This window comes from Mirounga leonina, unplaced genomic scaffold (assembly GCF_011800145.1).
Source record: "Mirounga leonina isolate KUSES-001 unplaced genomic scaffold, KU_Mleo_1.0 Mir_154, whole genome shotgun sequence".
NCBI classification, from domain to species: domain Eukaryota; kingdom Metazoa; phylum Chordata; class Mammalia; order Carnivora; family Phocidae; genus Mirounga; species Mirounga leonina.
Window position 1 is genome coordinate 57,607,278 of NW_023270389.1, and position 23,696 is coordinate 57,630,973.

Consider the following 23,696-nt stretch of genomic DNA (forward strand, 5'->3'; position numbering starts at 1 on the left):
GGGGGGGGGGGGGGGGGGGGGGGGGGGGGGGGGGGGGGGGGGGGGAGTGGAGGGAGGGGGGGCTGGGAGCATGCCTCCCTATAAAGAGACAGGTGCAGGTACAACAGTGCTCCAGCACGTTGTTGCTTGACCTGAATTTGTGGGCGGGGGCGGGGGGGAGCTGTAAATTTTTATGGGAAGAAAATCTCATGTTTTTAAAGTTGGCAACTAATTCAGAACAGTTTTCAAAATGGGCAGGGCCACCAAATTATGTGTGCAGGCTGATTGTTGCCTGCAGACTGCTAGCTTGCAACCTCTGGGTTAGACCTTAGGAGGCACTTGTCATTCTGAGATGCAATAAAGCATGACTGGAAGGGAGGAGTGGTGTCTTCTAGCTGTTTTTCTTTGAGAACAAAAAACATCAACAAAACTGGAGATAGCGATTGGTGCTGCCTGGAGTTCGGAGGAAGGGTTGACTTTATGACTCAGGCCTTCATTCATTCAGTCAGTGCTAATCTCATCTGATTCTAGTCTTCCACCAGAAGAATGCTTACAACCGGGTGGTATCTTTCCCTCGGCCAGTTACGTGCCCAGCAGGCATTCGGGGCAGATCTGTTCAGGGAAGCTGGGAGCATAAAGGAAGGTGTTTTCTATGTGAGCTGGGGTGAAACAGGAGGAGGCACATCAGATTTGGGTTTGGGTTTGGTTTTTACTCAAGTAGCAGGTGAGAGAGCACTGCATCAAGAGCACTATCTGAAGTCAGGCAGCCTGCACACACCTCTGCCATTTATAAACCTGTGACCTGGGATGAATACTGCAAAGCATGCTTAGAATGTAGTAACTTTTTAAAAAAACATGAATTATTATAAAAGATTTTTTTAAAATGGAAAAATGTATAGGAAAATAAAATTCCCTCCACTTCTCTTTCATTCCCTCTCCTCACCTGCGAGGGAACCACTGTAAGTGTAGTATTTTCTAGGTCTTCTTCAGCGCCTGAGTATATGTCAACCAAGTCTGGAAGTACAGGTGACTATGTAATACATAGTTTATTGATACTACACTCTAAAACATGATAAAAATATTATCTGCCTTTCCAACTTTGGGACCAGCCTTAATATATTGAATATGCTTTTAAAAATACATAAATGGGGATCATATATTATTGTGTGCTCTCTGACTTACTTTTTTGACTTAAAAATGGGACTTGGATGTCTTCCAATATCAAAAACATAGGGGCGCCTGACTGGCTCAGTTGGTGGAGCGTGTGACTCTTGATCTCGGGATCATGAGTTTAAGCCCCACGTTAGGTGTAGAGATTACTTAAAAATAAATAAATAAATAAAGAGGTGCCTGGGTGGCTCAGCCGGTTGAGGTCTGCCTTCGGCTCAGGTCATGATTTCAGGGTCCTGGGATCGAGCCCCGAGTCGGGCTCCCTGCTTAGCAGGGAGTCTGCTTCTCCCTCTCCCTCTGCCCCTCCCTCCTGCTTGTTCCCTCTCTCTCTGAAATAAGTGAAATCTTTAAAAGACAAAAAAGAACAAAGAATATAGATCTACTCCATTCTTTTTAATGGCTGCATAGTATTTCATAGTATAGATTCACCATAATTCATTTAACAATCCCCTATTTATGGGCCCTTAGATTGATTCCAACTTTCTCACTTACACATAATGCTGTAGTGAACACACATCTCTGTGTACATGAGAGTATTTCTGGATAAAACTTATTCCTACCAGTGAAGCTGGTGAGCCGAAGGGTATGTTATTTTAAGGGGCGCCTGAGTGGCTCATTCATTGGAGCATCTGCCTTCGGCTCAGGTCATGATCCTGGGGTCCTGGGATTGAGCCCCAGGTTGGGCTCCCTGCTCAATGGGGAGTCTGCTTCTCCCTCTCTCTGTGCCCTCCCCCCAGCTTGTGCTCTCTCTCTCTCGCTCATTCTCTCTCAAATAAATAAAATCTTAAAACACACACACACACACACACACACAAACCCCATTTATTTAAGCAGGGGCGCCTGGGTGGCATCTGTCTGCCTTCGGCTCGGGTCATGATCCCAGGATCCTGGGATTGAGCCCCACATAGGGCTTCCTGCTCTGCGGGGAGTCTGCTTCTCCCTCTTCCTCTGCCCCTGCTTGTGTGCTTTCTCTCTCACTCTCTCAAATAAATAAATAAATAAAATCTTTTAAAAAATTATTTAAGCAGAATTCCCTTTGTTTATTGTAATCTGGGATTGTGCAGAAAAGCATACCATTCTGCTACCCTATTCTGCTTATGGAGTTTTAAAAAATTAGCCTACATCTTGGAGACCATTCCCGATCAAAGTACTATGCATTTTAGGTTCTCCCAAGTTTACGCTTAAAAAAAAAAAAGTTAATCAATTTACACTCCTCCAAATTGTCCCATGAAATCCTTTTCCAGTTTTTCTGTTGAGTTGTTTGTGATTTCATCAATTCTTGAGGCTCTTTCTAAATTCTGGAATTTAATTCTTTTCTTGTTAATAAATCAGATCTCTTGCCTTTTATGTTTTCTTCCCCAGCTTTGCTTATTGTGATGTGCAGAAGTGATGACTTTTTACGTGGCTGAATCTGTATCACTTTTCTGTGGGCCTCAAGTTTTCTGTCCTGCTTAGGAAGCCCTCTCCTGTCTCAAGATTAACCATTCTTATATTTTCTCTTTCCTCTCTATTCTTTCTTTGCTTTTTTTCATTTAAAAATATTTTACATTATTGGGGCACCTGGGTGGCTCAGTCAGTTAAGCGGCTGCCTTTGGATCAGGTCATGATCCCAGGGTCCTGGGACTGAGTCCCGCATCAGGCTCCCTGCTCAACGGGGAGCCTGCTTCTCCCTCTGCCTGCCACTCCACCTTCTTGTGTTCTCTCTCTCTCTGTCAAATAAATAAAATCTTGAAAAAATATTTTACATTGCTGTTTCTTTTCTTCTGCCTTTTTCCATGTTCCCTGCTCTCGGACAACAGGGAAGGCAGGGTTTGAATTTGTCTGTGAGCCTCGTTAGGCAATGTGGGATCTCTATTTTCTTTCATTTTTAGGGGGACTTTTTTCATCAAGTCTTGAGGATGAGTTCTCCCCTGGGTGGGAGAAGAGGGAGAATGGGCATTCTCAGTGGACATTGCTGTGCCAAATCACAAAACTGGAGAACAGCCCTGGGTGTTTAGAGAGCCACAGTGGAGGGGCTTGCAAATGAGCATGTTGTGCAGGTGGATGAACCTGGCAGGGTATGACCAGGCTGGTTAGGAGTCGATTGTCCAGCAACTCTGGGGAGGAGTGGGGGGGGGCAAAGGTGAGAAGATGAGATAGAAATGTCTGGTAGTCATCGAGGAGAAAGATGGGGAGGCTGCCAGCAAGGGTAATGGCAGTGACCATGAAGTTTTGAGTTAGAATTTAGGGATGCACTAGATGTCTGTGATAAGGAATGGAACCGACCAACCAACACTGATTGCTTCACATACAGCATCTCATAGAAACAAGCAAGTCCATATGAAAATCCAAGGCTCAGATATGTTCATTCATCTCCCCAAGGTCACACACTCAGAAAATGGCAGTCGGGGTCTTAGCCCCATCAGGATTACCTGGCAAGAATGCTCTCTGATGTCCCGGGTTTCCGTCTTGAGTGATTTGGGCGGGGGGTGATGCTTTTTCTAGGATGGTGAAAAACACGAAGACTAGCAAGAGATGGTAGAAGCATTGATGATGAATTCCATTTTGCACATGTTCTGGCTGAGGTGCCTGGGTGTGACAGGTGGGAGAAAACATCTGCTGGGTGGGCGGATATGAATCTGGAACTCCAAAGGGTTGTCCGGGATCTGGATGGAGATTTTGGAGTCATCACTGTTCAAGTGGGTATAGAGAGTGCACAGAGAGAGATGCTAGGTATCAAGTGGGACTCTTCCTTTTCCAAGAGGTAGAAAATCCAGTTCACATTGGCTGAAGCAGAAAGGAAAGTTACTGGCTCCCATCCCTAAAAAGCTCAGGAGCGTGTCTGGCTTCAGGCATGGGTTCCAGGTTCAAACGATTCTATCAGGACTCATTTTCTTAGCTGCTCTTGTCTCAGGCTCTCCCCTCGAGATGGCTAGGGGAGGCTGCAGGTTCAAATCCAGGGGGAGAGGGGAGCCGTCTTTCCCCCAGCCACCCCAGCAGCAGGCCCTCACGTCTCATAAACTGAGTGGGTCAGAGGGAGTTGGAATGTGCTGGTTGGCGAGGAATGAATCATGTGTCCTATCCATGAAGGCGCACGGACTGCAGGTCTGGAAAGGGTGACTCTCCAGAGGAAACTGGGGGACAGCTCCCAGAGCAAAGGGATGTAGAGGAGGGAAACGGTTTCCTCTGTAGATGGGAGAGGGAGAAGTAGCGCAGCAGGGGCCCCTTGGGGAGCAGCCGTGCTGACGGCAGGAGAGCTCCAGGTAAGCAAGACTGGCAAGGAATGAAGGAGGGAGAGGCAGGGGAGAGCCGCAGCGGGGGGGGCCATGGGCAGAGGGAGTCTCAGAAGAAAATAAAGTCGGTCTAGGGCATCAGGTGCTGCCGAGAGCTCAAGGAAGGGTGCATTGGATTTGGTGAGGAGGTCATCCTTGCTTGAAGCAAGGACAGTCATTTATTTTACACCTGACTAGGACTGCCTTCTAGAGGCTCAGCTTCCTACCCCAGCCAGGCCTGGGGCTGACCAGGAAGGGCCAAGGTGTAGGGAGGGCAGTCAGGACATCTGGGCTCTACCAGTAATTACGTGTGTGGCTAAGTAACTCACTTAACTCTTTGGGCTTCAGTTTCATGGTCTGTAAGATAACACAGCTATGCTGAGTTGTTCCTGGGGCCTCAAGAGCCCTGAAATGTTGGCGATTAAGGAAGCTGATCACTTCAAACCCCCTCGTTAACCCTCATTAACCCTGGTCCAAGCTTTTCAGCTACCACTTGGGCTACAGCAGCCACCTCCTCGCTGGTGTCCCTGCCGCCACGCTCCCCCTACGTGCACTCTTGACTCAGCAGCAGAGTGACCCTTTTAAAACATGTCAACCATTTTGCTCCAGGGGTCTCTGTCACGCATGGGCTCTTATCCACACTGCTCACCATGGTCCTGGTGCCCTTTGTGAAGTCATCTGCCCCTGACTCTAGGTGGTCTGCTGTTCCCCTTTCTTCCACTTCTCCCCAGCCTTATCACCATTCTGCCTCAGGGCCTTTGCACAGGCTTTTCCCTTGGCCTGAAATTCCTTTGCATTGTTTTCTGCTCTGATCAAATGTCACCTGGGAGAGATCTCCTGACTACCCACACCCCCCACCCACCCATTCCTTCTCCTTTCACCCTGCTGAATCTTTCTTCATGCTATCTACCACTATCCGGAATTATTTTGTATATTTGGTGCCTGCTTGTTTACTGTCTGTGTCCCCTCCCCCATGAGTGTGAGCTCCAGGAGAGGAGAGATTTTGGTACCTCGCTCAGAGCTGTGTCCCAGTGGCTTGGCACAGTGTAGGTATTCAGGAAACCTTTTTTAGGGGTAGCCGAGTGAGGGATGGGAAGGGGGAAGCCCGGAGTATCCAGGAACCAGTGGCAGTGTGGTAAGGCGGGGAGGGGATGACACCCTTTATTCCTCAGGGCTTTTTATGATGGCATCTGTCTCAGATACGGTCATCAGAAAAAAAAGGATTCAGAAGTGATACTACTTTAAAACATTGAAAAATAACATTTTCAATTTTAGCAATATGAGTTTAATTCATTCGCTGGGCTCTAGGAGGATAATGAATAAAACAAATAGTTTAGGGTAGAAACCAATTGACATAATAGCATTGTTTATCTTGTGATAGAAGTAGTCTTAGTCTTTTTTTTTTTTTTAAAGATTTATTTATTTGAGAGAGCGAGAATGAGAGAGAGAGAGAGTACATGAGGGGGGGAGGGTCCGAGGGAGAAGCAGGCTCCCCGCTGAGCCGGGAGCCCGATGTGGGACTCGATCCCAGGACTCCGGGATCATGACCTGAGCCGAAGGCAGTCGCTTAACCAACTGAGCCACCCAGGCGCCCAGAAGTAGTCTTAGTCTTATTCCCAGCATAGTTTCCATCTCTTCTTGGAGCACGTGTGTGTGTATGTTTTATGGAGGGAGTTGTTTTACTTTCCTTCGATCTGTTTGTTAAGTATATACAGTAAAAAGTAGAATGAACTACAGTGCTCCTATAGAACAGGATTTCTCAGCCTCCGCACTGCTGACATTTTGGGCTGGATAATTTGTTGTGCGGGGCTGTTCTGTGCATCCTGGGTGTTTAGCAGTGGCCTTGGCCTTACATGACAGTGCTGTCCCCTGAGATGTGACAACTAAAAATGTCCCTGGGCATTTCCAGAGACTTCTCCCTGAGGTGGGGGAGGGGGGACAGAAGCTCCCTTCCTTTGAGAACCACTGATGTAGAATATTGGGGACTGGGGTAGTGATTGGGTTTGATTGTGATCTAAAGTCTTCTGCATGGACATTTTCAGACCTTCCCCAGCCATCCTGATACTGCTTACCTTAAAAAAGATGAGATTTGCTCTTTCAGGGTAGGGGTGGTGTGCATGGAACATCACCCTCATCGCGGGTGGAGGTGTATTTCCCCGTCAGCCGGTCCGCTGAGTGCCTGCCACCCCCACTGGGCAGGAGGCCCGCCTTGCTGGTCACTGAAGCGGCTCACTTCTGGGCAGGAGCCCTTTCCTGGGGTGACCAAACAGTGAGGTTCAAGTCCTGGAGCCCTGGGCCCCTCATGGAGTCCCAGATGCTTCCATCTGCGGGCCCTTGCTGTGCATTCTTTCTCTTCTGTGTCATCCACTGAAGTCGTCGAATGAAATCTCTGTGGCTTTTGGGACGGCTGGGTGGCTCAGTAGGTCGAGCATCTGCCTTTGGCTCAGGTCATGATCCCGGGGTCCTGGGATTGAGTCCCGCATCAGGCTCCTTGCTTCATGGGGAGTCTGCTTCTCCCTCTACCTGCCTCTCCCCCTGCTTGTGCGTGCTCTCTCTCTGTGTGTGTCTCTCTCTCTCTGACAAATAAATAAAATTAAAAAAAAAAAAAGAAATCTCTTTGGCTTTTGTTAAAATTTGAAGGGGAAACGAAGAATGGAGTTTTCTTTTCAGGTCTTATATATCTTAAACATTTTTTGAATTTATCCTCTGACAGCCACTCAGCTACCTGCTTTCACACGCTTCCTTGTAAATTCCCTTTTTTCTGTTAGAAAATGACCCCACCATAACTCTACTTACTGTCCATCAGCATACAGACCCCACCATAACTCTACTTACTGTCCATCAGCATACTGTCCATACATACATACAATACAGCATACAGCATACATACAGCATAACAGATGTTATTACAGTATTACTGACTGTATTCCCTATGCCGTACATCACATCCCTATGACTTACTTACTTCGTAACGAGAAGTTTGTGCCTCTTCATCCCCTTCACCAGTTACCCCCACAGCTCTACCCACCCTGTGTCTGTGAGTCTGTTTGTTTTGTTTTTTAGATTCCACATGTAAGTGAAATTTTGTGTTGTCTTTCTCTGACTTACTTCATGTAGATAATATCCTCTAGGTCCATCCATGTTGTCTCAAATGGCAAGATTTCATTGTTTTCTATGGCTGAGGAATATTCCATAGTGTATATACCACATCTTCTTTCCATTCGTCTATGGATAGACACTTGGGTTGTTTCCATATCTTGTCAATTGTAAATAATGCTGCAGTGAACATAGGGGTGCATATTTCTCTCTGAATTGGTGTTTTCATTTTCTTCAGATAAATACCCCAAAGCAGAATTACTGGATCGTGTGGTAGTAGTCATACTATTTTAATTTTTTGAGGAACCTCTACTGTTTTCCATCGTGGCTGCACCAGCTTGCATTCCCAGCAACAGTGTGCAGAGGTTCCTCTTACTCCACATCCTAACCAACACTTGTATTTTTGTCTTTTTTTTTTTTTAAGATTTTATTTATTCATTTGAGAGAGAGAGAGCATGAGCAGAGGGGAGAGGAAGAGGGAGAGGGAGAAGGAGACTCCCCACTGAGTAAGGAGCCTGACATAGGACTTGATCCCAGGACCCTGAGATCACGACCTAAACTGAAGGCAGATGCTTAACCATCTGAGCCACCCGGCTGTCCCTATGTTCTTTCTTTTTCTTTTCTTTCTTTTTTTGATACAAACCAGTGTGACAGGTGTGAGGTGATATCTCACTGCAGTTTTGATTTGTATTTCTTTGATGGTAAGTGATGATGAGCATATTTTCATGTGCCCATTGGCCATCTGCATTTTGTCTTCAGAAAAATGTCTATTCAAGTCCTTTGCCCATTTTTAAATCAGGTTGTTTGTTTTTTTTGATATTAAGTTGTGTTTACATATTTTGGATATTAACCCCTTGATGATTTGCAAATATCTTTTTTCATTCATTAGGTTGCTTTTGCGTTTTGTTGATGGTCTCCTTTGCTGTGCAGAAGCTTTTTTGATGTATTCCCACGTACTTAACTTGATGTACCTGGTTTAAAAAGATACTGCTTAGACCAGTGTGAAAGAGCTTAGTGCCTGTGTTTTCTTCAAGGAGTTTTATGGTTTCAGTTCTCACATTTACATCCTTCATCCATTTTGAGTTAATTTTTGTGTACAGTGTCAGAAAGTGGTCCAGTTTATTCTTTTGCATGTTGCTGTCCAGTTTTCCCAGCATCATTTATTGAAGAGACTGCTTTTTCCCCATTGTATGTTCTTGTCTCCTCTGTGATAGATTAATTGACCATATATGTGAAGTTTTATTTCTGGGCTTTCTATTCTTTTTTTTTAGAAAGCAAGAGTGGGGGGAGGGGCAGAGGGAGAGGGAGAGAGAGAATCTTAAGCAGGCTCCACGCTGAGCATGGAGCTCAGCTTGGGGCTTTATCTCATGACCCTGAAGTCATGAGCTGAAATCAAGAGTTGGATGCTTAACTGACTGAGCCACCCAGGCTCCCCTGGACTCTCTGTTCTGTTCCACTGATCTGTGTGTTTGTTTTCATACCAGTGCCATACTGTTTTGATTATTGTACTTTGTGGTATAGTTTGAAATCAGGGAGATTGATGCTTTCAGCTTTCTTCTTTCTCAAGATTTCTTTGGCTGTTTGGGGTCTTTTGTGGTCCCATACAAATTGTAGGATTCTTTTTTCTAGTTCTGTGAAAAATGAAAAAAAAAATTGGTAGTATTTTGATGGGGATTGCATTGAATCTGTAGATTGCTTTGGGTGGTAGGGACATTTTAACAATATTAATTCTTCCAGTCCATGAGCATGGTACATCTCTACATTTATTTGTGTCATCTGAAGATGTTTCTTTCATCAGTGTTTTATAGTCTTCAGAGTACAAGTCTTTCACCTCCTTGGTTAAATTTATTACTAGGTATCTTATTATTTTTGATGCAATTATAAATGGGATTATTTTCTTAATCTCTTTTTTTTTAGAGAGAGAGAGTGCGCAAGTGGGGTGGGGAGGAGGGGCAGAGGAAGAAGGAGAGAGAGAATCCAAAGCAGGCTACACACCCAGTGTGGAGCCCAATATGGGGCTCAATCTCACGACCCTGAGACCATGACCTGAGCCGAAATCAAGAGTTGAACACCTAACTGACTGAGCTACCCTGGCACCCCTTCATTTCTCTTTTTGATAGTTCTTATTAGTGTATAGAAATGGAAATGCAACTGCTTTCTGTATATTAATTTTGTATACTGAGACTTTACTGAATTCATTCATTAGTTCATTTAAGATTTTTTTTTTTTTTTGATCTGACAGAGAGGGAGAGAGAGAGAGTGCACACAAGCAGGGGGAGTGGCAGGCAGAGGGAGAAGCGGACTCCCCACTGAGCAGGGAGCCCAATGAGGGGCTCGATCCCAGGACCCTGGGATCATGACCTGAGCTGAAGGCAGATGCTTAACTGACTGAGCCACTCAGGCGCCCCCAGTTTTACTTTTTCCTTTGCAATTTGGCTGGCTTTTATTTCTTTTTATTGCCTAGCTTCTATGGCTAGGTCATAAATTCCTCTTGACAATCACATAAAGGAGGTTAATTTCACTCTCTCTTTCCTCATGGAGAATTTGAAGCTCAGAGATGTTAGGAGACACGCACAGGTCATATGAAATTCAAACCTAGGTTCGGTCAAGATTCCAAAAACTTTTTTATATTGAGTATCAGATTGACATAGATATTAAAGAGTAGGGGGCATATAAGATAGTTTCTCCCACATGCAAAGTGCTGTTGGGAATTCAAAGGGGAAACTGAGGAAGAATTAGTAAGTTTTCTGGAGGAGTAAGTATCCTCATCTAAAATAAAAACTTGTGCTAACACATGCGTGTCTGACAGAATAACTAAAATGTAAAGGGAAAACTGTAGCTAGTAAGAGGTAGTAAAGGTCACCGTGAAGGTGGAATGTTCCAGAAAGTTTTCTTCAGCATTTTGCTGTTAAGGTGGACCTTGAGGTAGTTGTTATTTATATAAGTGGCAACAAGGAGGGCAGGCTAGCATGGCTTCTGGTAGTGAACTCCAAGCTTTCCTCAGGCTGCATATCCCCTTTTAATACCACCTCAGCTGGAGAAAATGCTTAATTACAAAAAGCTGCTTTGAATCAATAACCACGTGAAAAGTGATTTTTAGTTTTATTGACCACACCAGCATCTATAGGCTGAAGAATAGTAGTTTCCATGTGTGCAAGACGTTATTTGTTTGGTCTACAGACAGTGAACTGCCATCCACAGTTTGGGAATGCGTGACTTCGAGGATGTGTGATAGGATAGCTTATAGAGGAAATCAAGGTAGCCAAGAACTAGTAGCACTCTCTGCCTTCTTACGCAGGCCTGCACAGATACCGTCTGCAAATGTGCTTGTAGTCTCTTCAAGAAGTTTGCATTTTCTAGGCTTGGCCTTTGGGAAATTATAATGTTACATCTTCAGTATATATATGTAAGTCTGCACTTACATAGCCAGTTTCCTGGTGGTATAAAATCTAGTGGGGCTCAACGATTTTGCTTTTAGATTCAGCAGTTTCCCTCTTACTTTTTTTTTTTTTAAGATTTTATTTATTTGACAGAGAGAGACACAGCGAGAGAGGGAACACAAGCAGGGGGAGTGGGAGAGGGAGAAGCAGGCTTCCCACCGAGCAGGGAGCCCGATGCGGGGCTCGATACCAGGACCCTGGGATCATGACCCGAGCCGAAGGCAGACGCTTAACGACTGAGCCACCCAGGCGCTCCTCCCTCTTACTTCTTAAAAAATACTAAAATCAGATGCTGAGCTCAGAGGTGTTTCAGGGGTCCCTGTTTTTCCAGAATATGCAACAGTTCCTATGTCACTTGCATGGCAGAGTGTTGAGAGGTCGAAAATCAACCCTCCCCAAAGGCACAGGAGGAAATGACCTTTATATGACCGAGGCCGTACTTGGAGATCTTTGCACTGATGTGCTCCTTTGCTTTACATAGAGCTACCCTATGACCCAGCAATTGCACTCCTGGGTATTTACCCCAAAGACACAGATGTAGTGAAAAGAAGGCCATATGCACCCCAATGTTCATAGCAGCAATGTCTGCAATAGCCAAACTGTGGAAAGAGCCGAGATGCCCTTCAACAGATGAATGGATAAAGAAGGTGTGGTCCATATATACAATGGAGTATGACTGAGACATCAGAAAGGATGAATACCCAACTTTTACATCAACATGGATGGGACTGGAGGAGATTATGCTACGTGAAATAAGTCAAGCAGAGAAAGTCAATTATCACATGGTTTCACTTATTTGTGGAACATAAGGAATAGCATGGAGGACATTAGGAGAAGGAAGGGAAAAATGAAGGGGGGGAAATCGGAGGGAGAGACGAACCATGAAAAACTGTGGACTCAGAAGCCAACTGAGGGTTTTAAAGGGGAGGGGATGAGGGGAAGGGTTAGCCCGGTGATGAGTATTAAGGAGGACATGTACTGCATGGAGCACTGGGTGTTATACGAAAACAATGAATCGTGGGTCACTACATCAAAAACTAATGATGTATGGTGACTAACATAACATAATAAAATTAAAAAAAGACCTTTAACAAGTTCCACGAGGAAAACTATAGATAAGTGTACTTTGTATAGGGAAAAGGGGAAGCTGAAAGTTGACAAAAGTGGCAGAGAAAGTATAAGAAGGAAATAAAGGCACATTCGGTGTGAAAGGATATACCGTCGCCCTGATCCAACTGGAGGGAATCCCTGTTTGCAGCCCTGCGGTGGAAATCCGCTCTCCCAGTGACTCTGACGAGCACAGCCGTCTTCCCTGATCTTTCAGAAGAAAGCAGGTGCCTTAGAATTCATCTCTAAGGTCTTTCCCAAGTCAGAATTCCATTTATCTCGGTACTTAATGACCTTGAATCGTGAAAAATCATTGTTTTGTATGGTTTGTTTTAAAATGTAGAGAAATGTATGATAGATTTTCATAATTTTGCTTAAAGGCTTAAAATAAAGAGTTTTGATATTTTAAGGTGGAAAACCCCCACCAATTCATAAAAGTCAGCTATCCAGAATGAGGCATTTCCAAGGATTAGCCCAGGTTTTAGTGCATTTTTGGAAGAGAAGTCCTTACTGGAAGCCCTCTCTTCCTAACGATTAGAGTCTTTGATTCTGTAGTTATCATGGTAAAGGGCGAGCGAGTTAGGCTCACTGTGGGGCCGAGGGGCAGGGGCCTGGGTAGATGGGAGAGGAGGATGCATATGAACGAAGACCCCACAGCACGGTTCGCCTTCCTCTGCGTCTCTCCTCCCCCCTTCGCCCTGTGTATCAGGTTAACGTTGCTCTACATAGCATGGAAGGGAAACTGGGGCTGGCTAGCATGGAAGGGAAACTGTACGACAAGGACTTAACCAGAAAGGGGTTGACTAGCATGGCTGGGCACAGCGGCTTCACAGTTCGACATGTGGTTTGGGCTTTAGTCTTCCTGCTCGGATTGCGTGGGACTTCCAGCTACCTGGTCAAAAGGTGGCTGCCTCATTTGGAAGCTTGGGTTTGAGTTCCAGCCAGGAGAGAGGGGAAAGGAAAAAGGGCAGAAGCCATAGCTGAGTGTGTCCCCATTTATCGGGAAACGAATAGCCTTCGTCACGTTGTAGACTTCTGTTGACTGGAACTGGGTCTGACGGCCGCCCAAGCTCTGTACAGTGAGTCTGTTTTTTGTAGGCATATTTAGTGCCCTGCGTCAAGCCAGAGTTCTGTTGAGAGGGGAAAGGGATAATGACTGGATGGTGAAGAGCATCTGCTACGTTTGCAGAGCAAAAACCAACTAGTGTGCCAGGATGCCCAGGGTCCCATGGTTCATTCATGTATTCAATCATTCATCACATCTGTTGGGTACCTCTTATTTGTCAGTTGCTGTTCTAGGTGCTGGCAAAGAAATTTGCAGAGCAGAATTCCTTGCACTCATGAAGCATACAGTCTTGTGGGAGAGAAGGGCATTAATAAGATAAATAAGTACGTGCATCTGCACTAAGAAAAAGTAAGGAAGGGAGTGGAGCCACGAAGTGTTGGAGAGGGGTATAAAAGGTGGTGTGGGCTGGGAGGGCCTTGCCAAAAAGGTGGTTTAAGTTAAAACCTAAAGGAAGTGGGAGAGCAGCCGCCAAATATATCTGGGGTAAGGGCATTCCAGGCATAGGAAACAGCAAGTGCAAAGGCCCTGAGGTGGGTGCATGCTTGATGTATCTGTGAAATAGTGAGGAAGCCAGTGTGGTTGGAGTGGGTGTAAAAAGCAGTTTTTATTACGAGGTTGGAGCAGTAATGGAGAGCTAGATCATGTGGGAAACTGCAGAGTTTATTCTGAGTGATACGGGAGTCCTTTTGGGGTTATGAATAAAGCAGTGACTTGTTCATTTGTTTGGACCTCTGTTTGAACCGGCTCATTGTGGTTGCTGCGTTGAGGATGGGGGCAGTGGTAGATGCAGGTAAGCTAGTGAGGAAGGTATTTTAATAATCTAGAGAAGATACAACGTAGCCTGGACCAGAGTGATGGTAGCAGAGATAGTTAAACATAGTTGAATTCTAGAAACTTGTCAAAATTAGAGCACATAGATTTGCTGATGAACCAGAGAGGAGCTGTGAGACAAAATGAGGAGTCAGGAATGACTCCCGAGTTTAGGGTCTGAGCCACTGGGAGGATGGAGGAACCATAACGTGACATGAAGAAGAATGTGGAAAGGGCAGGTCTGAGAGAGCTGACGTCTGGTTGCGGACATGCCAGGCTTGCCATGCTTGTGACATCCGACTGGAGATGTCGAGTAGCCACTTGGACGTATGAGTCGGGAGCTCTGGGGAGTGGCATTGGCTTCTTTCTGTCTGCCCGAGCAGGGGATCCTGACTGGACCCTTGGTCCGCCACCCCCACGTCTGGCAGCAGCAGCAGGGAATTTGGAACAGCCTGGGGCCGTTCTGACCTGGTCTGACCCAGCCTTGCATGCTGGGATCCCAGTTCTAGGCAGGATGGCCACGGGCCTGCGTGGTGGGGGCTTTTCCACGCCTGCCCTGGAAGAGCTAGTGTTCCTGCTCTTCTTCCACCCAGGGCGGTCACGTGGTCCAGGCTGGGGCGTCCAGTGGCCTGGCAAAGGGGAGATCGCTGCCTTGTGCGCAGCTGGAAGAGCACGCCCTCTAGTCCGGTCTGGCTGGACCTTCAGGGTGCTAACGCTTCCCCGGAGAGCTGCGGTCAGCCCATGCTGCTTGCCCTGCCTTTTCCTAAAGCGCTTTTCCCTGGGGACTTAGGACTCTCCCCTGGAGAGCTGTCTCGCTCATGACTGCAGCTGGTGGTCTGTGGACTTTCCGGGGGCTGAAATGGCCCGGCCCCGTCCACATGGACCGGGAAGCACCAGGGGGAATGCTGGCGGCCTTCGCTGTTGCTGACGGCGGCCTGGGACGAGGCCAGGGGCCCTTTGGAAAAATTCAGCAGACGATCCATGGCGCCGAGTTCAGCTGGCTTAGTACGGGGTGTTCCTCACATCCTCCCAACATGCACGACAAACACTGCAACAGAGAGGTTTGAGGAACAGAGAGCTGAGTTTTGTTTGACCGTGGCTTCCGGGGAGGGTGCCACACGACGCATGGTTTCACGTCGTGTGCTCAGCCTGGGAGCCCGTGCTGGACGAGGAGCTGGTGAGGACTCATCCAGGCTGCTCCGTCGGCTGGTGCCGGCCGGGGTGTGTGGGGGTGTGTGGGGGTGGGGAGTGGGGGTTACTCCAGATGCCGCCCGTGGGGAAGATAGCTACTGCCTTCACTTGGTGACTCTCCAAACCCTGTGGGGAGAGGCGTTCAAGAGAAGGAACCCTGATAAATAGGTTTTTCAACTTTTTTTTTTTAAATTTAACATGAAACTTGCCATCTGAGCTGTGGTTAAGTGCACAAATCAGTGGTATCGACTCCATTCACATTGTGCAACCATTCCTGCCATCCATCTCCAGAACTCTCCTCATCTGGTAAAACTGAACCCATTAACCAACCCCCCCCCCCCTCAGCTCCTAGCGTCCACCGTTCTTCATTCTATCTCTAGAATTTTGACTACTCTGAGCTCCTCATGTAAGTGGAATCATCCAGTATTTGTCATTCTGTGACTGACTTATTCCACTCCTCATAGCGTCCCCCAGGTTCATCCATGTTGGAGCCTACGTCACAGCCTCCAGTACTCCATCGTGTCGGTGTACCGTATTTTGCGTATCCATTCGTCACTCAGTGGACACGTGGGTTGCTTCCACGTTTTCGCTAGTGTGAATAATGCTGCTGGGAACATGGGTGTACAGGTATTTCTTCAAGACCCTGCTTTTCATTATTTTGGGTTTATAACCAGAAGTGGAACTGCTGGATTGTATGGTAATTCAATATTTAATTTTTTGAGAAACCTTCATGCTGTTTTCCACAGCGGCTTTGTCAGTACATTCCCACCAACAGTGAAGAAGGGCTCTATTTCTGCACATCCTCACCAACGCTGGTTGTTTTCTGTTTTGTTTTGTTTTCTTATAGCAGCCATTCTAATGAGTATGAGATGATATCTCTTTGTAGTTTTATTTGCTTTTCTTAATGCTCAGTGATGTTAAGCATCTTTTCATGTACCTGTTGGCCATTTACATCTCTTTTTTGGACACAGGTTTTTTTTTAGGTTAGTCTTGAATTTTAGGAGTTCTTAATATAGTCTAAATAGTAATCCCTAATCAGATATGTGATCTGCAAACATTTTCTCCCATTCTGTGGGTTGCCTTTATATTCTGTGGATAGTACCTTTGGATGTATGGATTCTTAAAATCTTCACGAAGTCCAGTTTGTCTTTTTTTTCTTTTTTTTGCCTGTGCCCTTGGTGTCCTGTCCAAGAAATCATTGCCAGATTCTGTGTCGTGACTTGGTATATTTTTTGTTCGTTTCTTAGGCTTCAGTCTCCCTGCTCCCCCATTTATTTGTTTCTTTCCCTCTTTCAATAAAGTCATTAGACCAATAGATCAGTAACATATTTTAGACTCCATAAATCTTTAGCCATTCTATAAACAGGGAGAGTATTCTGAGAGGAGGATGGGTTGAAGCAAAAGTAAATTGGAAATGGAAGCACATAGCCCAGTTGGCGGGAGCAGAGGGCCCGTGACGGGGTTGGTGGGTGAGAAATCGGGTGTGTAGGTGAGTTCACACCATGTTGCATCTTCTGTGGTGAATGGGTGGGTTGAAGACAGATGGTAGCCTCACGGCCATCGGGCCAAGTTGTATATAGCTGCTCCTACCTGTTCTCGAAAACTAGGCACTTAACCTTTCTGAGCCTCAGTTTCCCCATTTTACTTATTTAACAAACACTTAATGTGGTTCCAAACACTATTCTAAAGCACTGTACAAATGTTAACTCGTTGACTTCTCCCCCCAACCCTACGCAAGAGTATTGTCCCCGTCTTACAGAAGGGAAAGCTCATGCCCAGAGAGTTTAGGGAGCACGTCAAGGTCACAGAGCCAGTAAGTAGTGGAGCTGGAATTTGAACCCAGGCTCTCTCGTTCCAGAGTTCATGCTCTTAACTGTATGTTAGGCTGCCTCTCTGAAATGGGGAGAAGCCTAATTCCTACCTCTCAAAGTTACCCAGATGATCTAAGGAGATGATGCATGTCAGGACACATTGTATGTTGCACGGTGTTTTGCAAATACTGTTTATTATTAGTTAAAAATAATTAAGTAACACTCTGGAAATGGATGAGATTCTCAAGAGTGTAGGGAGAAAGGGATGGATCAAGGACCAAGCCTTGGGAAGTGTCTGTGCTAAGGAGCAAGGGCTTGGTTTGGGGAAGACATCAAGCAGACTCACCGTGGACAGGGTCACAGTCCGTGAAGAGCCCCCGGCTCCAGCCTTCTAGTCTCTACCGAAGGGTGTTGTGAAGGGCAGTGAGGTACTCAGGTGGATAATGTCCGTGCAGAGGGGACCAAAGCCAGGTCTCTGCCACTGGCCCACCAAGAACTCCGTCGGGGACTTAAGGCAGTCTGCAGTTCCGACTGCAGCTTTTTTTCCTTCTGTGGTGCATTTTCCCAAGCAGACCGGAGCTCAGACCTGCTCTACATGTGAAGTGAGAGGCTTGGAACTAGGACATTCCTAGGTTTGTGGTGGCTTTGTTGGGGCAAGAGTAGAGTGCACTGCGCATGGGGACGGACTCTGGGCTGGCTGGCTGGGCCTCCCTCTGGGGTTGCAGAGGCCAGCCTGCTGCACCTGCCATCTTTGGGACAACGATCACATGAGTGCCCAGAAGGATGGCAAGAGTATGGAGAAGGACACGCAGGGATCTTGTCATCTCTCTCTGGCTCTCAACAAGGTGTGTGGTCTGGTTTGTAGTGGGAGGTGGTGGGGGCTTACTGTCGATCTCAGTTCCCTTAGGGCAAAGCAAGGTAGTTATTAGAACCTTCTTTCAACCCCACCCCGCCCCTCCAGCCGGTGACTGACGTGCATAAAGTGCTTGGGGGTGCCGAGATGAAGAGCCCCTGAGAGAATTGCCAGAACAGGGCTACCGTGACCTCACCTGGCTTATTTGAGTATCTTCTGTGCCTGCCTGGCTTTGATGGGCATTTAATTTCTCTAGTAGAGGGCCTCTGGTGCTGCCAGCTTCCAGGCTGCTCCGGCTCCTCATAAAGGTGGGTGCCACAGAGAAGAAAGTGAACCACCCCCCTCAGGTGTATTTAAGAATGTCAGAAGAGAACCTTATGCCCAAAGAACCTGTTTTTCTAGAGAAGACTTCAGGAGAGGACAGGTGTGTCCTGGCATGTCCAGCAGCCCCTGGTTAGAGAGCTACCTGGAGAACTGCTTCCTTCTGACCAACACGGCCTCCAGCGGCCATCTGAGCCCGGGCCTGCTGTCCGTAGGCTCTCGGGGAGACCCTTTGATGGCCTCACTTCTCAGGGGCATGGAGGGGGGTGCTCCTTTTCTTTGTAGTGGCTTGTGGACTGGGACACGGATCTCCTGATCCCAAAGAGACCGAACTCTGGGGGTGAAAAGCTTCTCTCTGCTGCCATACGAGGGGTCCACGGTACTAGAGTCCACGAGTCTGCAACAAGAAGAAGAGGGTAAAGTTTTTAGAAGGAGGCTGAGGAAGGCAGAGCTGTGCCTAAGGAGTCGGCCTAACCTTGAAGAAGGGAAGGTGCCCGGTACTAACGTCCAAAAAAGTGGGGTCTTGACATTTTGTATGCAGACCATGCGTCTCCGGGTGTTAGTTGGGATTCTTCAAGTTGCAAGTGACAGAAACCCAGCTTAGTTAGCCTCAGTGAAGGTGCCCGAGGAGAACAAGATGATTCAGTCTCAGATTATTCCACCAGCGTTTGTGGATGGATTCATTGCGTTCTCTCTCCCCTCACCCCTCTCTGTCCCCGTCTCCATCACTCCTTCAGCTTTGCCACTGAGTGCTCTCCTCAGTGCCAAAGACAGCCCGCTGCTGCGCCCCCGGGCCCGTATTCCCTCGGCCTACCAGCCTGTGGTAGCTAGTCTGCCCTTGAGGAAAATCAGAGTTCTAGGTAGAAAGAGGAGGTGAGACCATAAATATCCAAATTTGCACAATTAAACAAGAGAGGTAATCTACCCTTACATTGTAGTAATTCTGTTTTTGCAGATGAAGATTACTTCTAGAATTACTTCTTGGAAATTACCACGCAGATGGGTTTATAAAACAGTAGATACCTGTCTCAATATTCTAGAATGTTGCCTTGCTTTTTAACCCAGAATGATACTGATCCCTTACTTGAGAATCACGATTTGGCTTTGAATGACTTGAAGTCGTTGCCAGCAGGCTAACCCAGCAGACTGTCTGCGGTCTCTGGGAATGGCCAGGAGGGCCCAGGCAGCTCCGAAAGACGTGCGTCCATGCTACATCGAGCCACGGAAGGAGGAGGAGGGGGGAACATTCAGCCCTCCCCAGTGACCTGTCAGGAATAACTGCTGATATGTTTATTAAATCCTCAGACAGGGCGCCCGGGTGGCTCAGCTGGTTAAGCATCTGACTCTTGGTTTCGGCTCAGGTCATGATCTCAGGGTTGTGAGATTAAGCCCCGCATTGGGCTCCACACTCAGCGGGGAGTCTGCTGGAGATTCTTTCTCTCCCTCTGCCCCCTCATCCCCCTGCACATTCTCTCTCTCTCACAAGTAAATAGATAAATTTTTTTTTAAAAAACCCATCTCAGCCAGGGGATACTTGCATTGTTTCTCAAAGTTGCAGCACAAGGCAGGACGCAGTGAGTGTGGGAGTTCTGAACCACCTTTGTGTCTGGAGGCAGACCTGGCCCACAGGTGGTGATGTGAGTCACACGTAATTTGCTCCCATGCAATGGGTCCGGGCTTGTCGGGCCTGGGGAAGCTGGCTGCCTGCCAGGACGCCTTCACTGGCTGGGGCGATCTGAGCCCTCTCTCTTGTTCTTTAAAGGTACACCCCTGGGAGATTTGCTGGTGCCTCCCTGCTGTAGGCCTCCTGGCAGAGGCCGGGATTTTGGATTTCCCTGGTTGGGCGGCTCTTTGGTCCCCACACCCCCCTCTGCCTCCTGGGAAAGGTTGGACCAGAGGACCTGGGGCTCAGCAGGCAGCCCTGGGTTCTTGGTCCTCCACCTCACAAGCCTGCCTGCTGTAGGGCCACTGGAGAGTAACACTCACCAGTCGTGCTTTCTTAATTTTTTTCCCCTGTCTTTTGTTTGTTGTTTGTTGTTGTTGCTGTTGTTGTTTTTTAAAGATTATTTGAGAGAGAGTGCTAGCAAGAGAGAGCATGAGCAGGGGGAGAGGGAGAAGCAGGCTCCCCGCTGAGCAGGGAGCCTAAGGCGGGGCTCGATCCCAGGACCCCGAGATCCTGGCCTCAGCTGAAGGCAGATGCTTAACCAACTGAGCCACCCAGGCGCCCCTTTCCCTGTCTTTTGGATTGGAACTTTTGCATCCTGTTTTTATTCTTTTTATTCTTTTACATTGTTAACACTCCTATTTAACAATGACAGAATTTCTTTTTTTTTTTTTAAAGATTTTATTTATTTTTTTAGAGAGCGAGCGAGAGAGAAACAGCATGAGAGGGGAGAGGGTCAGAGGGAGAAGCAGGCTCCCCGCTGAGCCGGGAGCCCGATGTGGGACTCGATCCCAGGACTCTGGGATCATGACCTGAGCCGAAGGCAGACGCTTAACCATCTGAGCCACCCAGGCGCCCAACAATGATAGAATTTCTAAAGCTCATCGTTTATCTACAGATAATTACTGAGTGTACCTACTGTGTGCAGGCTTGTCCAGCTGCTGGGGAAGCAGTCCTAACCGAAGTCCCTGCCCTGAGTACATACTAACCTGGACGCTTCCTACTCTCACTGGACCTTTAGGAACTTCCACTTTGCTTAGTACTTTAATTTCACCCTGTTGGAGGCTTCCAAATTTGCTCTTTTTATAAATTTATGGTTGATGTTTAACTTTTTAAATTTCAATTTCATTTTTATGCAGTGGTTATTTAGATTTATCCATATATTTGCCAGTTTCTTTTCTAACAGTTGATTATTGCACCCTACTTATATTTGGGATTTTGGGTTCTTTGATGGACTGAGTCTTTAAGTGGATCTTTCAGTCAGTTTACAGTTAGTGAACATTCAGGTTTTGTTTGCCATATTGTGCCTTCTCTTGAATGATGTTCTAGAATGTTAGGGCAAGAGTTCTTTTCCTCAGCACTTTGAGGAGATCATTCCATGGTTTTCTGGCCTTTATTTTCTGTTTTCTTCGAAAGAAGAGTCTGCTGTTTATCTAATTTTTACTTCTTTATCAGAAAACTTGCATTTACTAGTTTCTCTGTGTCTTGATGTTTGTCATTTTTCACTGTGATGTGCCTTGATGCAGACTTATTTTATTTTTTATTTTTAAAGATTTTATTTATTTGTTAGAGAGTGAGAGACAGAGAGTATAAGCAGGGGGAGCGGCAGAGGGAGAGGGAGAAGCAGACTCCCTGCTGAGCAAGGAGCCAGATGCTGGACTCGATCCCAGGGCCCTGGGATCATGACCTGGGCCGAAGGCAGCTGCTTAACCAGCTGAGCCACCCAGGTGTCCCAGACTTTTTCTGATTTACTCTTAGAACTCAATATGCCCTTTCATTCTGAGGACTCATGTGTTTCTTTAATTCTAGAAAATGTTCAGTCCTCCCTTTAAGAACTGTGTCAACTTTGATGTGGACAGTGTAGGTCCAACCTAATGCAAGTTGGATGCTTTGGACTCAAGTAACAGAAACTTAACTGAAAATAGATCTAAAAATCATTTTAAGAAATGTATTTCCCATAACAAGAAGCCAGGATGAAGTGACTTGAAGGTTTGCTAATTCAGCAGCCTGAGGATTGACCATTCTTTGCCATGTTCACCACGCTGGCTGAGCACCTCTAAAGATCCCAAGATGTGCTTTCTTTGCCTCAGCTCTGTGCTTTCTTTGCCGTTAGGGCCCTTGGAAAAGATTTTTCTTCATAGTGTCTTTGTGAGATCAGAGCAGCTTTCCCCAGATGTCCCCATTTCCACCCCCACCAACCCCAAACCTCCTCCTGACTTCTTTGCCAGGATTGCAAAGAGAAGGGACACAATGATTACTTCAGACCAACCAGGATCTAGCTTCCAGAAGTAGGGAGGATCAACCTTCTCTCAGTCACTGGAGGATTACACCAAAACAAAGTCAGAGCTCTGCCAGTAAGAAAAACCAGAGTGGTGGTTGGGTAGGCCCCAAGCAGCGTCTGCTACCCACATTCTCTTTAATGTCTTGCTGCCCTTCTGTTGAACTTATGTTGGATCTTCTTATCCTGTCCTCCATGAATCTTGCCTTTTCATACTTTCAGTTTAATCTTTTTAATTGCATTTTGAGTAATTTCCTCAGAGCTGTCTTCCAGTTTACCATCTTTCTCTCTAGCTAAATCTGTTGTTCAGCATAACCATTGAGTTTTTAATTTTGACAACTAAAATTTTAATTTCTAGAATTTCTATTTGATTCTTTTTCACGGTTGCTTACCATTTTTTCATGATGTCTTGTTCTTTCATTATGGTTCTTACCTCCTTTTTTTAAAAGCTTTTAATAGTATTTATTTTACAGTCTCATTCATCTTTTTCTATTAATTTAAGTTCTTGGAATGTCAGTTCTTTTTGTTTTGTTGACTCTCCCTCGTGAATGCTGTGCACTCACTTTCATTGAGTGTTTGTTTTTTGAATGTGGAAATTCACTACAGAGCCATTTTATGCTTACTTTTGTCAGCATTAATTTTTACATGGATTTATTAGTTTGGATTTCTGCCCCATCCAGAATGCATGGATTTGGTACCCACATCAGCATGGCACATGACTTAATGTTTGATTTCTCACGGAAGAAAGTGTTTCATGCTCCACCCAGAGCCTCGGGTAAATGACTGTGTTTTTGCTGCTTCCCTTTGCCAGTGGGAGGAGTTTTTCTAATCCCTTTTTCATGGAGGGGGCTGCCCTTCTAGAACCCGCTGTTTATGCAGGGCATTGGTTCCAGTTCTCTGCCTGTGGAGCTCAGAGTCACCCTCCCACATAAAAAACCTCAGCCTTAGGGGTCTTGAACTAGGTCTGATACTCTTCTGGCCACAGGTGTGGGATTATAACTCTGGCTTTGAATTTTGTTTCTGATACCCACGGATTTCTCTTTCTTGGCTTTTCTCTTTCTTTCTTTCTTTCTTTCTTTCTTTCTTTCTTTCTTTCTTTCTTTCTTTCTTTTCTTTCTATCTTTCTTTCTTTCTCTTTCTTTCTTTCTTCTTTCTTTCTTTCTTTCTTTCTTTCTTTCTTTCTTTCTTTCTTTCCTTTCTTTCCTTTCTTTCCTTTCTTTCCTTTCTTTCTTTCCTTTTTAAAACCTCAGGTCATATTTAACCCAGCATTTCAATGAATTTGGAGCGGGAAAGATGTTCACAGCGGCTGAGTCCGCCATCTTGCCAGATGTGATTCCCTTAATAAGTGAAAAACACTCTGCTTTGCTTGAGTAATAAAGCACATCCTATTCATTCTCTCATTTGCCTTTTATTCTATAGTTTCACTTTCTTAATCTTTCTGACTGCACGCCGGGGAATTTCCTTGGATCTGATTCTGTATATTTGAATAGGGAGTCCTCACTGGTACCTCTGGTAGCCAACTTGACACCACGGGGTCCTTCCTCTCCTTTCCCTATTCTGTAATCCGTGCCTCCTTTCTCCATAAACATGTAGACTCACTTGCTCTACATTCAAAATAGTTGTAAAATTACACCACCATTAACAACATCAAGCCTACTAA

General features: G+C 46.1%; 1 protein-coding gene across 4 annotated transcripts in view; it reads left to right on the forward strand.

The window, feature by feature from the left end:
* GPR161 (G protein-coupled receptor 161) overlaps positions 1 to 23,696 on the forward strand; it is a 57,999-nt gene that overhangs the window by 3,079 nt on the left and 31,224 nt on the right. The window contains exon 1 of one of the 4 annotated variants that reach the window (XM_035010902.1): positions 15,243 to 15,737. The exons of the other annotated variants lie outside the window; for them this stretch is intronic. The gene's annotated coding sequence lies outside the window, so the exon portion shown is untranslated. Of the gene's footprint in view, positions 1 to 15,242; positions 15,738 to 23,696 lie in introns of those variants that run through there. 4 annotated transcript variants of the gene reach the window in all.